At 33.3% G+C, this 16,253-nt stretch overlaps 1 protein-coding gene across 1 annotated transcript in view; it reads left to right on the forward strand.

The window, feature by feature from the left end:
• The first annotated feature begins 264 nt into the window (after positions 1-264).
• Positions 265-16,253, forward strand: part of LOC108909940 (glutamate-gated chloride channel) — a 135,633-nt gene continuing 119,644 nt past the window's right edge. The window contains exon 1 of the mRNA XM_023457473.1: positions 265-387. The gene's annotated coding sequence lies outside the window, so the exon portion shown is untranslated. The remainder of the gene's footprint in view (positions 388-16,253) is intronic.

Consider the following 16,253-nt stretch of genomic DNA (forward strand, 5'->3'; position numbering starts at 1 on the left):
CTGGCGTTTTCTGAAGTACATCTGGAAAAATTACAATTGAACATGGAAATGGTGTGGGGAGGGGACGGCACGCTATTATTTCGACGATGATATACCTAAAAAATTGCAAAAAGAAACATCGTAACCCACCGGGTATTCCGGCACACCAAAATAACACCGCACCGATGCGGCGGGCGCCCAACTTTCGGACTCCCATGGACAGTTCCGAGCGTGGTATAGCAGCCGCTGCGCGAGCGCTTCCCTGCGGCACACGGCTGGCTTTTCCGAGCGCGATTTCCTAGTTTTCCTCAGTGCCCCAAAGTTAATACCAGTGCTCGATAGTGTACGCGGATTCACCCCCTATATGGACCCAATGCGGCATTACTCTAGGTGACGCACTCGCTCAAGGTAACCCGCTTGAATTCATTCTGCTACCTGGTGCATTATAAAGTCGACAGACGAAATATTTTTTCGTCCTGGCAAACACGAACGCGTTGTTTACTAAAAATAATCGGTGCAGGTTAAGTGGCATTAGACAAACAAGTTTTTCTGCGCGACAGAAAGGACCTTTCCTTTATTAATAACCTTAACAGGTCGCGGAATTGCCTCCAAGCCAAGTTGGTCGGCTCGCACCAGTTCTGTCCCGCTAGTTATCGATTTCGTTAATTTAATAAGTTAAATTTCGGGATACAAAAAACATCCCATTCAACGGCTTCACGGAACTATTCAAAAAGCCGCTTATTTTAAGCTGGGGATATCGATTCCGGGTAAAAGATAACTTGTTATTGATTTCATAAATAAACTAGTAGAGCTTTTTAAATATTATGTCGACCAGTGCGAGTGTTTGCCCGTTAAAAATATCATTAGTTGGTTTTTGGTATTGATCCCGTTTAAACTAATGTTGTTGCTGAATGGAATGATAACAATCGATAAGCTAGGTCGTCGTGTGCACTACACATGACAATGCATGCATGACTTTGACCACAGAGGAGTACCCAGTTATTAAAATCGATTAGGCGGTAAAGAGTATTTACTTTATACAATATACAATACACCAACATCAACTGCAACGTTGCCAGTTGTGTTGGTGCGCTAGAATACAATGAGATTTTTAAAAACTGTCTAAAGTTCTAGAAGTGGCACAGCTGAAAATCTGAAGGTCGGAGTTAGGGATTCGTCAAGTGAAGTAACTTGAAGTTTTTAAAATTTTTTTTCGAAATTTGCTCTTTGTCATTTTTGATTTTTTATCACTTGCCCATTATTATTTAATTCGCTAGTACTTGACTTGATCCAACTAATTTAAAAAGTGCTTTCTAATTTTTAGAAAAATGTTTAATTACACTACTTGTGTATTGACTAAATCATGGAAAGTAGATTTATTTTAATGTTTTTTAACCTCTCGATAGAACAGAAACTAACAAAATATCTTATTGGTCACTTTTCAAACAATTTGGCATCAACATTCAAAGCCTACTAATTAACTTGTTCACTGTCGTGCATTTTAGTACAGAGATGTCGAAAATTACAATCGTCTAAAAAATTATACCTTTCTAATAAAAATTTACATAATAATTGTAGATAAAAGTGTAGTTATTTCGAAAAATCGTAGAAAGTTATTAAAAAATATCCAAATTTATAACTTAATATTTATAAAAATGCTTCCATGTTTACGCCATTGATTATTTTATTTTTTTGGCAATACCACGGAACTGTATCCTTGTTATGTTTTTCTATTTTAAACCGTTCCGAAATCAAGAAATTTAAAATTTTATTTTAAATATCTGTAGGGTCTTATTTTCTTAAATACTAATTGACCAACATTTTATTAAGAACGTTTCTATAATTTTCTATGTTTTATTACCATTGTATATTTTGGAAGACACAAATATGAAAAATACAAAAAATGTTGATGTTGAAAAATGGTCTGTATGTAACAAAATCTGCCATGATTTCAAATACCTAAAATCCAGTAAACCTTTTTTCATTATTTATTAACATTTCTGTATGAGATACCATAAAATGTTGTCAAAGAAATCTTCAAAAAATCTGAATGTCTGTAAAATTTCAAGACATTGATTTTTTGCTTGATTTCGTTCTTTTTGCTATTGCCCTTTGAGTATGAGATAGGACAACATGTTATTAAGAAAGGCTTCTTACAAGGAAGAACTTAGTATATGTGAGAAACTTTAATACCTAGTTTTAGAAAAATTTACAATCAAGGAACATGTTAAAGTTGCTTTAGAAGTTTTGCACTCATATACGGTTTGTTATTCTGAGAATCTTTTTCAATATTTTGTGATATCTCGTAGTGTATTGAAATTTTGCACAATAGTTCAGTTTTTCATTCTTAAAAATATTTGTTAATAATATTTTGTTGTATCTCATACAGAAATGACATTTATTTATTTTTCACAATAACGTTTTTTTTTTTCTTATGCTAATGCTGTATATCAATTTTGAATCTTCATATTCTTGCCATTTTTAACCTTACATTAATTTTGAAGTATTTAAGAAAATTAATACGAAATTAATTGTTTTACTGAAGTTGTTTAATTATGTTTTTAAGCTTGAATATTCGAAAACACACAAGGCGAATTTCTAGCAATTGTTTCACACTCTTGTGATATGAAAATATAAAATACGTTTTTGGACAAAATTAAAAAGAAGGAAGTGCAATTTTCAAGTACTTGAAATATATCTACTTGACGTGACTTTGCATTCAATCACTATTACTTGATTATAAGTTAAGTAAATCGGTTTGAAATTAAATCAGGCCTCGAATCCCTTGTGAATGTAAAACTGCAACTGCAGTTTCATTATAAGAACGTAATATATTTTGAAAATGTCGTGATGGTACGTACCACCTAGATATAAATCCAAAACAACTGAGCTTAATGCTTTATAATAGAAAAATTAAGGAATTTATCTTCAAATTATTAAATTTGAAACATTTCCTAATATTAAATACTTTCTAAAACACAAACTATCGTTTTGGAATATTTACAACAGTATTACTTGACAAAATTATGAAATTACTTTCTTTATCATGAAGCAATTCTCTGTCAAATTCAAACACATGCTCCACGACCCAAACCGAACCAAAATATATCGGAGACATTGTTTATTTGCCAACAATACGTAACATTCAAACTCCGAGAACTAAAAATATAAACTAAAACTATGTTACTGGACATGAGAATGTGAATGGACGCACAAATATTTTATAGATGATATTTTGCCATAAATAGCATTTACTTTTCGTCTAAATTTTCCCAACTACCAATGCAGGCAATTTAGATGGCTTGTTACCATTTTCATAAAACAGTTCATGTTATTTTCAAAAAAAAGAAGGCGACTAAATTTTGTAAAATAATTTTCAACAAACGCCTATTTTTTTTTTCAGGTAAAGTACATTCACAAATCTAAGAGTATTCTTTAAAAAATATTTCAATTCATCATATCACTCCCTACAGAATGTAGTTGTATGAGAAAAGGACGATAGTCCGAGGTACAGTTCTTTTAAGAATTTTAAAGAAATGATTAGCTTCTAACCTAACCTAACCTCGAGCCTAATCTAATCTAACTGCTCTAGACACAATACCTTATTTCCATATCGTCTTCAGAAACAGCAACATTGTCGTTGACTGTGATATCTTCAAGCACACAGGTTAGGTTAGGAGTCAATAATAATTTTTAAGATTCTTAAAAATGTGACACTCTGATTATCATCCTTAGTCAGTAATGTGTAAAATTCTCAAATTTATAAAATACCAACTGAAAAATCGTTTATTTAAAAAATTATGGAAAATTTTTTGCCATAAAATGTTTCAATCATTTGACATTTTGCCAATGAATCATCAATATCGGAATTATATTCATAATATGGACCTACACATGCTTGACAAACTGAGAAATCAATTTTTCGCTTGTAGGAGCAATTCACCTCAACCTGGCATGTAATTTTGCAGATCGATCCTTATTTCCGGGGATCCTACGTCTCTTTCACCGTGAAAACGTCAGCTTAAATTTCAGAAAGCATAAATTGAAAACGCATTTGCGAAACAAAACTCTAGGGCGTCCCTGTTTATTGTATAGTATCAGGATAAATGTAAGGAACACCAAATAAAATTTAAGAAGTTTAATAGTACGAGTATGAGCCCATGCACCAGTTTAAACATTTTGCTCTAAGTACAGATCATTTGGCTTAATTTAATTACTATACAATTAAAGTAAATTTTCGGTTAAAGTATATTCAGAAGCAAGAAGGGGATATAACGGCAACCGTATCTATCCCAGATGGTTTGGTTTGATATTCTCGTTATAATTACTAGATAGTGACTATTGATGCCACAGCGGGTCAACAATTAGGTCAAATATATTCTGAATTATTTACCATTATCCGGGTATTTGTTTTAATGTGGATTAGAGGCAGCGTTGGTAGTAAAATTAACTTAAGAAATCCTTATTAAAACCATTATACAGGGTTGAAACTACCATATTTCGAAGTATTTGATACTTTTTTTATTAATGAATACCTAAATATCGTTATATGGGGGTAATTAGTATTTATTTTATCAAAATGTATGGTTTCAACTAAAGACTCATTTCTGTAAAGGCTATTTTCGGATTGGTGGCTCCCCTGACGAAATATTCGAGTGCGCAATTTAAAATATTTTGTCCTTGAAATAACCTTTCAAGGTCATTCCAAACAAGAGCCTTATGTACATACCTAAACGTAAAATTTTGCGCCATTTCGAATCCGGGGTCAAAAATAGGGGTTCCTATTTAAAAAATTAGATTTCAAATGACCTTGAAGGGCAATGTCAAGGTTAAATTGAAGGTCACCATCCGGTATTCCCTCCGAACCCAACAACTTTCGTAAGGGTTATTTTCGGATTGATGGCTTTCCTGACGAGATATTCAGGTGCGTAATTTAAAATGGGACACCCTGTATCTACAGGCTGTTATAAATTCGCTTCTCACTACAGGGATCTCGGAAACGGTAAGAGATACGAAGTAGCTTAAATAGGGGCAAAGTTGCGTAATCAGGGGACCAACATTCAAGGCTAACATGATTAGTTTTCGAAATATTTGAAAAAAACGAAATTTTGGAAATCGTTTTTTTTTTCATTTCAGCCTTGTTTGAGGTGATATTAAAAAAAGAAGAACACTTACTCATGGTCACTTTTTGCCCTCTATCGAATGGCATAATCAATTTTTATATGTAACGTTTCGTCTCTCCGGGACCATCATCAACTTCATTTTTTTAAATACGACCCTAGAAATTTTATTACATTTTTTGCAACACTTCATGAACGCCAATACTGTATTGCCTCAGTCCGAATCAGATTCAGACGTTTTGTCTCGAAAAATTCATCTTCAGTGTATTCGTTCCGCAAATTTATATAAATTTTTTATTTAGATTTCTTTGTTTGTTGAATTATCGTACGCTGTAAGTGTCGTTAGACCCTGTGAAATCCATCTAGTTATTTAAATGGCCAAATGATAAGACGGTGCTCCGGAGGATCAATGTTTATGGAACTCTTTTGACTATTTTTGGCTCTACTTTCACCTCCTAAAATTTCGTACCAACACCCTCTATGTTATATTATTAAAAAATAAAGTCGAGAACTTGACAAAAGTAATAATTGCAAACGGTTTGAATTGTCAAACATCATAACTAAACGTTCAACTACATGATAAAATTTTATGAAACAAAAGTTTTTTGCTGTTATTATTATTTATTTGTTTTTACGATTGTTATACCGTCTCATTTTTTCACAATAAAATAATATCTAGGTTACACCTCTACCCCAATACGCTTTTGCTTCTTCCAAACCTTAAAAAAGCTCGGCTGCTATATCTGATGAGCCAACTCAATATATACATACAAAGTTCTTTGCTTAACTACACTCTTGAAGTTTCTTATGGACTTCTTGCTTTGTAGTTCATGAATTAAAAAGTGGAGCATTCAAATAAATTATGTTTATCTCCTATCAAATAGCTTTTGCCTTCTGGAAAGTTTCAGAGAAGTTTTTAGAAATATTCGTGTTTTTAGAACAGAATATTAATGGTTCGTTTTTACACAGGCACATACTCCAGTCTCCCACATTTTTAAAAGCGAGGGGTAATTTAACAGACTTATAACTTCACAAAAGAAATGTTAACGTGCTCCCATTTATTTGCGTTTTATACTCATGAATTTATCGGTACATTATAGATAATTTTTATTAAAATATATTTGTGCATCAAAGTATGAGCTAGGATAAGTGAATTTTCTTAAAAAAATTTTTCAATAGCTGCAAAATGTACGCTAGGAAACTAAAAAGAAAGCTGTACTTATTAACGGGAACTATGTCATCTGTAAAAATATATCTACGTGTTCAATTAAATACTTACAGAGTCGATAAAGTCAAGTTTATATGTTGTTTTGGATACAGCTTTATAAATAACGCAAATTTATATATTTCAATCAGGCATTAGAAAAGTGCTGGTAGTTAAAAATAATTTAGAAAATAGAGGACATTCGTTTTGAGGGTCCTCTCCGCTTCAAATACTTTTTAATTATGGTATAGGAATAGTTTATGATCATAGTGAACATAATATTCTTTTAGAGAGTAAAAATACATTTCTTTTGACAATTTCTTTAGCCCCACTGTTTTCGTCCTAAAAATAACTATAACCATTATAAATTGTCAAAACTGGTTTCTCTTTACCATTCTTTACCAAATATTTTGTATATTATATTGTGTTCAGTAAGTAGCTGCATACATTTTTACGACGATTGCATTCAATAGAAGAACAAGACGAGAAGTTGATAAATGGAAATACTATTTGGGTTATTTTTTCACTGCTCTACGAACTCATTTCTCTCGAGCTCGATTTCCCAACACAGGCAACTTAAGGCCGTCTTCTCAGAACTAGCCCAGAATTCTGAATAGAGGCGCCGACACGACGGCATCAATATTTCCCCACATTTTATGCCAGGGAGTGATACAATTTTTTGCTCTATACCCAAGTTTACAACCTTGTTTTTTAGGTCGCGACTTTCTAGAAGGCAACATTTATAATACATTTTGATCGTTTTTACTTTCTTCGTCCGGAATAATAAACAGAAGTATTCATCAAAACCAGAATTACAATATTTCTCTCATAACGGTTAAATGAAGCTGCAAACTAAGTACGTTGTTGACAGATGTCACAGAATTCGATTTTAGAGAAATTGTATAGCGCTTGAAGAACAGGATGTTTTTCATTTTTAGATTTTCGTACGTTTTTGGAATGTTGATTAAGTTTTTATTTAAGGATAGAAATGCAGATATTGGTTCAGTTTTTTTTTTTTAGATTTCGATGGAGTATGCGATATCTTTCTATAACTTCCGATTTTCCTGTTATACCTAAACTCATATATTTTTAAACGTGATACTATACAGGGTGGCCAAAAGAAAACGAAACAGCCATTTTCAGGAACTGCGTCAAAATTGTCGAAAAACGCTGAGACTCGTCGATTTTAGATTAAAGGAGGGCATTCTTTGCTGGTATTTTTGATTCCGCCACTTTCACCCCCAAGCAAGGGTAAGCATCACCCCAAAATATTTAAATGGCATTGGGGGTTGAGTAACATCTTTACAACAGACTTTAAATTTTATAATTCGGCCCAATACTTTTAAAAAAATTTACATTTTAAAATTTAAATTATGTTTAGTTGCTTACTTACTACTTAGTGGATTAAATGTTCAAACTGATGACCGCCCGCTTCCATACAAAAATAAAAATTTTGTTCGAAACGTTCGCGCACATTCCGAAGCATTTCCGGAGTGATTCGACGGCATTCGTCTACGATTCTTTGACGCAAATTTTCCAGCGACGCTAGAACATTTTCAATAATATCAGTCAAAGCAGGGTCAATAGCGTCTTCCAGTACTTGCAAATACATTTGGCCAGTCAAATTACTAGGTAGCAAAAAGGACCTACCAGCCGGTCACCGAAAATTCCAGCTCATACATTTAATTTTTCCGGTTGCTGTGTATGCACCTCGTGAAAAACTCTTGGGTTTGAATCGGACCAATAGCGGCAATTGTGACGATTTACCGTCCCGTTCAAGAAAAAATTGCATTCATCAGAAAAACAGATGTTGAAAAGAAACTGTGGATCGTTCCCTGCTCGCTCACTCATTATTTCGCAAAATTGTAAACGGCGGTCATAATCATCCTCATGAAGTTCCTGGACTGAATGTATTTTGTATGGATGGAATTTGTTGTTCTTCAAAATATTCTGTATGCTAGTTCGATTGATCCCAGACACAGATGCCAGCTGCCTCGTACTTAATATAGGATCAAGATGAACTTGTCCCAAAACTGCAACTTCACTAGCTTCATTAACTATAGGTTTTTCAATTTCTCGTTTTTTATTGGCTACGTTCCCTGTCTTTATTTTTTTACTAACTCTAGAACATACTTCCTCCTAACATGTCTTGATGTTGTTCATTAAATAGCGGAGCTGTTCTATTCGCACATTTATTGTTTATAAAGTAAATCGAAATAATATCTACCCTTTCCGCAATGGAATAAACCATAGTGTTTAATTTTCAAATACACAATTAAATAAACTACCAAGTAACGCTTTCAAATAATACTAGAAAATAATTTGCATTCCACTAATTTTACGTTCATTGTGTGTGTATAGCATTCATTTCTGTTTTTTACAATTGTGTTTTTTTTTACGAAAGTGATAACAAATCGCCAAAAACCAATGTAACGCAAGAAATACAAAATTTATACCATTGGCGTACTTAACTCGAATGACTGATTAATTGTTTGTACATAAGTTTCAACTTTAAAATCAAAATTCTTAATAAGTATTGGGCGGAATTACAAAATTTAGTCTGTTGTAAAGAGCATTATAAAAGCTTAAAAAAATATATTACTCAACCCCCAATGTCATTTAAATATTTTGGGGTGATGCTTACCCTTGCTTGGGGGTGAAAGTGGCGGAGTCAAAAATACGAGCAAAGAATGTTCCCCTTTAATCTAAAATCGACGGGTCTGAGCGTTTTTCTATAATCTTGACGCAGTTCCTGAAAATTGCTCTGTTTCGTTTTCACTTGGCCACCCTGTATATACTAAAATGTCTGATGTCACGAAAGTAACAAGAAAACATTACAGTTAGCATCTGGCTAGGAAAAGTGGAACATCATGTATAACTGAAAACATTTTTAGTTTGTAGATCTTGAAAAATCTGGCAATATCGAAAAAAGAAAAAATTTCTATCCCACGTAGATATTGGACATCCGCAAACTATGTACTTGGATAGGCTCCATTTGTTGTTAAGTTAATAAACAGCCACATCAAACTGCCTCATTTGGCGCAATCCTAGAAAAATACACAAGTATACTTTTATCAAATTTATGGAAACGCGTTATCCACGTAAATCACACTAAGCCGTCCTCATTTCGAAAATCGATGTCATACGAGCATTTGAGGGATGAATGGGACTTCCTGTTGTTTTTTCGGTGCATTTAAAAGAGCTAAAAACCCCAACAAAGAACCGTGCGTTAAAAATGACAAATTGTGGACGTGACAAATGCGGGCCCAGTTAGACAGTTGCTATGTCTCGTCTACGGGGATGAGCGGTTGACTTTTTGTGCAGCACATTTTCACGGAAAGAAATGAAAAATTATTATTACAAAAATACAAATGGGGGCGCTACCGTAATTTTAGAAATTAGCGGTGTGGTCACTTTTTTGTACAGCTGTCGTGAATAAAACAGGTTTTATGAGTGACGTAAAAAAAGGATTGAAGCTGACGGTGAATGGCGCTTTCATTAAAGGTACCTGTAATTACCTCAATAAACCGTTTATGAATGGAACTTTTATACGAAACTAAGGCAAAAAGATATATCTACACTTAGATATACAGCGTGTACTTAAAATATTACAAGATACGAAGTGTTAAAGATTAAACTTGAATCCACATTGATTAGAATCAAATAGATTTTCTTTATCAAGGTAGTTTCTTCAACAGATTTTTGCAACTTGAAATAAATCTCATCTTTTCATTAATTTTGAACATCCTGTATCTTTAAAACGAAACATTTCCGGACATTTATGTAAAGTATTTTTTTATAATCCTGCTAAACATTTTAGTTACACTCTTTCTAAATAAAACACATAATTAGTCATCACACAATAGGAAAATCGATCGAGGAAAACTTCATCAATCAAAACTATTGAATTGCCTCTCAATTTAAGAACAACAGAATTATTTCCACGCTACTGAGCCCTTACAACGTAACTACATCAACATTTTCTATAAACTTCCTCTACTTCTCTCAAACTCAGTTATCTTTTCCTACACCGCGATCGGAAAGAACAGAATCTTTTCGGCGAACTGCATATCGGTATTTTTGGAGCGGAAAAGTTTCTAACGCAGGAGAATTTGATGAATCGGGAAATACACCAAGAACATCCGGACGGTTGGCAAACATGGAAATTGCATTAAACCGCTGGATTAAATTGTAAGATAGATGTTTCAGATTAAATTTGACGGAATATCTTCTCCTATCCGTTTCTAACACGGGATTATATCGCAGGTATTCTTAAAAACCATCGGACGGATTTAATTCACTGAAATAAAATAATGGAGGAGAAAAATAAAGAAAAGTTCATATTTTTCGCTTTTATAATCGTTAGATAGACGTTACCAACAAAAAGCATTTAATATAAAATTTGTCAAATCATTTGCTAATGCAATTCTTCAAACATATAGCGATGACCAAGAACAGGTCTATTATTTTTGTCTAGGTGTGCGAATAGTCTGTCCGCACCTTTAAGACAATTTATGTATCATGGAGTTGATGACTGGAAGATGGCATCTGTTACACTCACTTACAAAAAAACCTGATAAACTTTTGTAGCACCAACTATAGACTCAGAAGTCTAGCATCTGTTCCTTGTAAGTTAACGGAACGAATTGTTTGTAACGATCTTTATTAAATAACATTATACCAACTATTAAACATGTTTCTTACCCGAGATGTTTGTGGTGTCCAACTTGCTTGAAGCTCTATACATATTATCGATGTATGGATTCTGGTGTACTCGATTTTTTGTCGAACCATGTATTTGATATATGATATTAAAGCCTTCGATCAGTTTCTTCAAAACTAGACTTGATCGTTATATAAATTTGACCTATACGTAACTGTATTTCTATGTTTAGATCTATATATTGTCAACTGAGTGCGATAAGCTTTAGCTTCCACTCTAGCGACCAATGTAAAAATAACAATAACAATTCAGGGATTTTATTCATTACTAATGCGTCTAGATGGACCAAATAACCCTTGTTCTAATCATGTTCCAAAATGGTGGTTTAATAAATGTCACCTTGTGTTCGACTTTTCTAAATATTCCACACCATAATTTTTATTAATTTAACTATTTATACCAAAAATCTATCTAGTTTAGGAGGTAGAACATTCGAGGCGTTTGTATTTGAAGTCATATAACGAGCGTTCAAATAAAAACGTGGTCGAAGTTGGCTCTGACACATTGGATGTAGGGAGTAGCTTATAGCGACCAACTTAACCTCATTTCTCAACGAGCTGTATAGCAGCTGTCAGTTTCAATAACGTTAATGACTATATATCTTTATTTTAAAGAATAATCGTGATAACAATAACAAACAATNTTGCTAATGCAATTCTTCAAACATATAGCGATGACCAAGAACAGGTCTATTATTTTTGTCTAGGTGTGCCAATAGTCTGTCCGCACCTTTAAGACAATTTATGTATCATGGACTTGATGACTGGAAGATGGCATCTGTTACACTCACTTACAAAAAAACCTGATAAACTTTTGTAGCACCAACTATAGACTCAGTAGTCTAACATCTGTTCCTTGTAAATTAACGGAACGAATTGTTTGTAACGATCTTCTCATACCTTTATTAAATAACAACATTATACCAACTATTCAACATGTTTCTTACCCGAGATGTCTGTGGTGTCCAATTTCCTTCAAGCTCTATAGATATAAACTAATGCAAAAATATTAAAGGGTCAAAGGATTTCCGAAAATTTTCCGTGATTTTTTACAGACTGTATTTAGGTGAAAATGGTCGGGGAATTAAAAACAAGCATTTTGAAACTCTAGGATTCTAGTTTGTAAATGTTTCGGTCGAAATTTCCTATGAGCTACGGTTATCATGCAATTCTAATAGCGCGACAAAAAAATTTTGCAAATTTTTTTGTCGGTAATTGTTGTTTGTTGTTAATTGCGGTAAAAATGTGAGAAAACTTTAAAAATTTTCTATGCAATCGACGTAATTTAGGTCAATTTGCCTTAATTTTTGATATGAGTTAGTTTAAGGTATATTATAACAATAAGTGACAGTAATTTTTTGTTCAACCCCCGGTCAAGGGTGAAAAAAAATAAAACAAAGGAGTTTTTCAAGATAACTCAAAAGGGGCAAGGGCTAGAAAAAAAAGTTTCTTATAAAAGTTGTAAAGCATACAATTCTACATAAAAATGGCATCTTGACTTTTTCTTGTACTATTAAAATTAACAGAGTTAGGGAGGCTAGAAGTTAAGGGAAGATTTCAGAAATTTAAAAAAATTTTTTTTCAATCTACTCTAAAAAATGTAGACACGTATTTTTTTTATCGGCGGAAAAACATATTTACGGGGTGAAATACACCCTCAAAGTTCGCCCCCAAAACAGTTTTTTCAAAATTTCTGGGGTTCTAATCAATATTTTGAAATGAAACAAAATGGAAATTACTTATGATAAAAAACAAATATTTCGCAAGTGATTCCGTGTTTGGGGGTTGCTACCTTTATTTTTTATTTCAGAAGAACTATATTTTTTATTTATAAAAAAAATCATATTTACTCAAAAAGAATTAAAAATATGATTTATGTAAACAAATTGACAAAATTAAATTGACCTGTTTCGAGGTTTTCGTTAAAATCTCTGTTTAGGGGGTTTGAGTTATCTTGAAAAACCCCTTTGTTTTATCTTTGTTCACCCTTGGCCGGAGGTTGAATAAAAAATTACTGTTACTTATTGTTATAACATACCTCAAACTAACTCATATCAAAAATTCAGGCAAGTTGACCAAAATTTCGATTTAAAGGCTTATTTAATTAAACTAATGTCTTAACCCCTTGATTTTTAGCCAAATATGACAGCATTCTACTGTGTAGATTCTGAGATATAGAAGCATAAAGTTAATAATAACACCACCACACAAAAAAAAAGTTGTTTCAAATGTACATGCGACATATGATTTCCGATGTATTTTCGCCCGCTGAACACGAATCCGGAGTCAGAATTGCTCCATCACCCTTCAATTTTCAGCAAAACGCTGAAGAATATTATAAAAAATGAAAATTTACCTTTTCAGAATATTCTACAGCGTTTTGCTGAAAATTGAAGGGTGATAGAGCAATTCTGACTTCAGCGGGCGAAAATACATCGGAAATCATATGTCGCATGTACAGTTCAGACAACTTTTTTTTTTGTGAGGTAGTGTAATTTATAGCTTACGTAATCGAGAAGTAGAGAAAAAAATATACGTTTTTATAGCTAACTACAAGTACTTTCAATATCCGTAAAATGTTGAAAAATTAAAAAAAAAAATCTGTATGGTTATAAAAGTGTAAAAATAGGTATTTTTAGTATTGATCATTGTTTATTGTGACAACAGGTATCTCTAAAAAATTGTGTGCCCTTTCTAAACCTTAATTTAAACCCTCGGTACGCGATAAACTTTTTGAAATTTTTTTAATTAACAATCCTATCTCGAAAACCACCAGTTTCATCAATATTTATAAATATTTACTTATTTTAAAAATTGCTCCAAATTTACATATGATTTTCTACTATTTTTCGCACATTATTAATGCAAAATTCAACTTCTTTGATTCCCAGTTGCCGTAACTTATAGAAAATCGTCAAATAAACAAAAAATAAAGAATGACTTTTTTTATTTAGGGCTTGCTTTCAATGTTACAGGGAAAAATATGTCGAACAACGGGTCATTTTTCGTTCTTTGTGTATGTTTGTTGTTCCCCTTAATTTAGCAATGTTTTTTTGGAATAGGCAAACTCGGATTCTTATTCTACATAATATTTGGCATTTTTCTGTACAACAAAGTAGACGACTTCAAAATCAAACGTCAAAGCCTACTTCTACTGCTCGACCGCCTGCACTAATCAAAATTCAGTTGGATGTGCTGTTTTAGAATAAAGTATTGGGTTAAACTGTAAAATAAACCGTTCAATGATTTCGTGAATTGACAGATATACCAAAAAATACATGCTTCGGTAGAATAACCCGTTTGGACATTTTTTAAATGCTTGATAACATGAAATTTGTCCCAAAATGGTGGATAAGAGCTTCTGTTTGTTACAATACTTGTCCGACACTTACAGATAATCCTGTATAATGCCGCCATAATTTTCCAATTCACCCCATAAATTAATTCAAATTGGCCGATGTGCAAATGTAGATAAATACGTCGAAATTTTGTTAACCTATAACGCGCCATCTCATGCTCACTTTACGTTGCCAAATTTTAAATTGGACCGGTAATAGCAAATGGAACCGCTGCCTCCGCCTGCGGCTTGCTTTGTTAATTAAAACCGCTTCGATGTTAACGCACTGCTTCTGCAAATGGCTGGCAATGTAAATTGTTTCTCTTGATCTGCATGCTCGAGATTGTTAGTTCCTCATTAGCCTACGGCTTCGTTTCTTTTGGATTACGATCTGGGATCTAATCTAAGTTCTATGAAGACAGATTTACTAAAAATGTTGCATCAGACAATAGACTTATGTAAAAATACGTTCCAATATTTCTTAAGAGGTTCTGTTCCACCAAACATTTATAATAATCAAATTTTTTTATATATTTCTTTGATATCGCAAGCCAGATTCCTAAAACTTAAAAGATAAAAAGAAATAAGGAGGTAGAGTATTATGCAAATTACGCTGTACAGCGATTTATATAAGCACTTGTAAACAGAGAATAGAGGCAGCGGTTCCAAAAATGTTTCTTCGTACCATTGTGGTAAGTATCTTGATACTAAAAACGTTGCTTTATTTGCAGAAAATATTTATCCTTTTGTGGCTAATACTCACATGCAGATGGCTAATCAAAACAAACCACGAATACACTATGCTTTTGTTATTATACGTTTAATTTCTTTCGTCAGTTACATAAAAAAAAAGTAATTTATAAAATTTGACAGTCCGCCCCGGATTTGCTCTACTGTTTAGAATATTCCAATTATCTTTAACCAAACACGGCTGAAAATTAACTTTTCCGAGCATTCTAAGTAGTCGAGCCCTTGCAGGCTATATTTTTTTAAATATAATCCAAAATATTAAGACAGTAAATGAGAATAACTCCCCTTGTTTACAAACTTAACTCAGTTTTGTCAGCCTGCTCTGGCAAACTTTCAGGGGGGATGGCAAAGTCCAACCCTCTCAGTTAAATTTAAATTAGGGTCAAGGACGATTCAAATTTAAATGTCTGGCGTCATTACCGTCCAGGGGTTTTAACTGTCTCACCTTGTCGGAAGATAAAAGGAAAAGGACCGTATCAGATGTCATATTTTTGATACGGACTCTCAATTCTGCTGATATCGACCTCGATGTTTATTTAATTAAACAGGTCGTGACATTTAACACTGATGTAAATGAATTTATTTCCCACTTGTACAAGTACAAGTTATATGTATACAGGATGTTAAAAAATGTGTGTACAATATTTAAGGAGGTAATAGTATGAACCAAAATAAGCAGAAAAGACTCAATAAACATGGGTCCGCAAAGTAACGGTTGCGGAGATATGGAATGTTTTATGTTCTTCAGCCCCTTTTTTTATTTTGCAACAACGTTGTGTATTTTCTTATAATAGTTGGTTGATATTTAGTGAAATAAACAGTACGTATTTGACAGTTGTTCTCAGTGCACAAGTTTTCTTTCGCTATGGCTGGTTACTCTAACGCAGAATTAACACACATGCATTTCATGTATGGTCGTGCTAATGGGAACGCCACCGAAGCGCGACGTCTTTATGTTGACGCTTATCCAAATCGCCAGATTCCTTCACAACGCATGTTTGGAAGAATTCACCAAAGATTGCGTGATACCGGTTCCTTGAGCAAACAGTGCCATTTATCCGGAAGACCAAGGTCGGTATCCACTCCTAGAGCAGAAGAAGAAATTCTAGCACTGGTAGAGCAGAATCCAGGTACGAGTGTG

This window comes from Anoplophora glabripennis, unplaced genomic scaffold (genome assembly GCF_000390285.2).
Source record: "Anoplophora glabripennis isolate ALB-LARVAE unplaced genomic scaffold, Agla_2.0 scaffold27, whole genome shotgun sequence".
NCBI classification, from domain to species: domain Eukaryota; kingdom Metazoa; phylum Arthropoda; class Insecta; order Coleoptera; family Cerambycidae; genus Anoplophora; species Anoplophora glabripennis.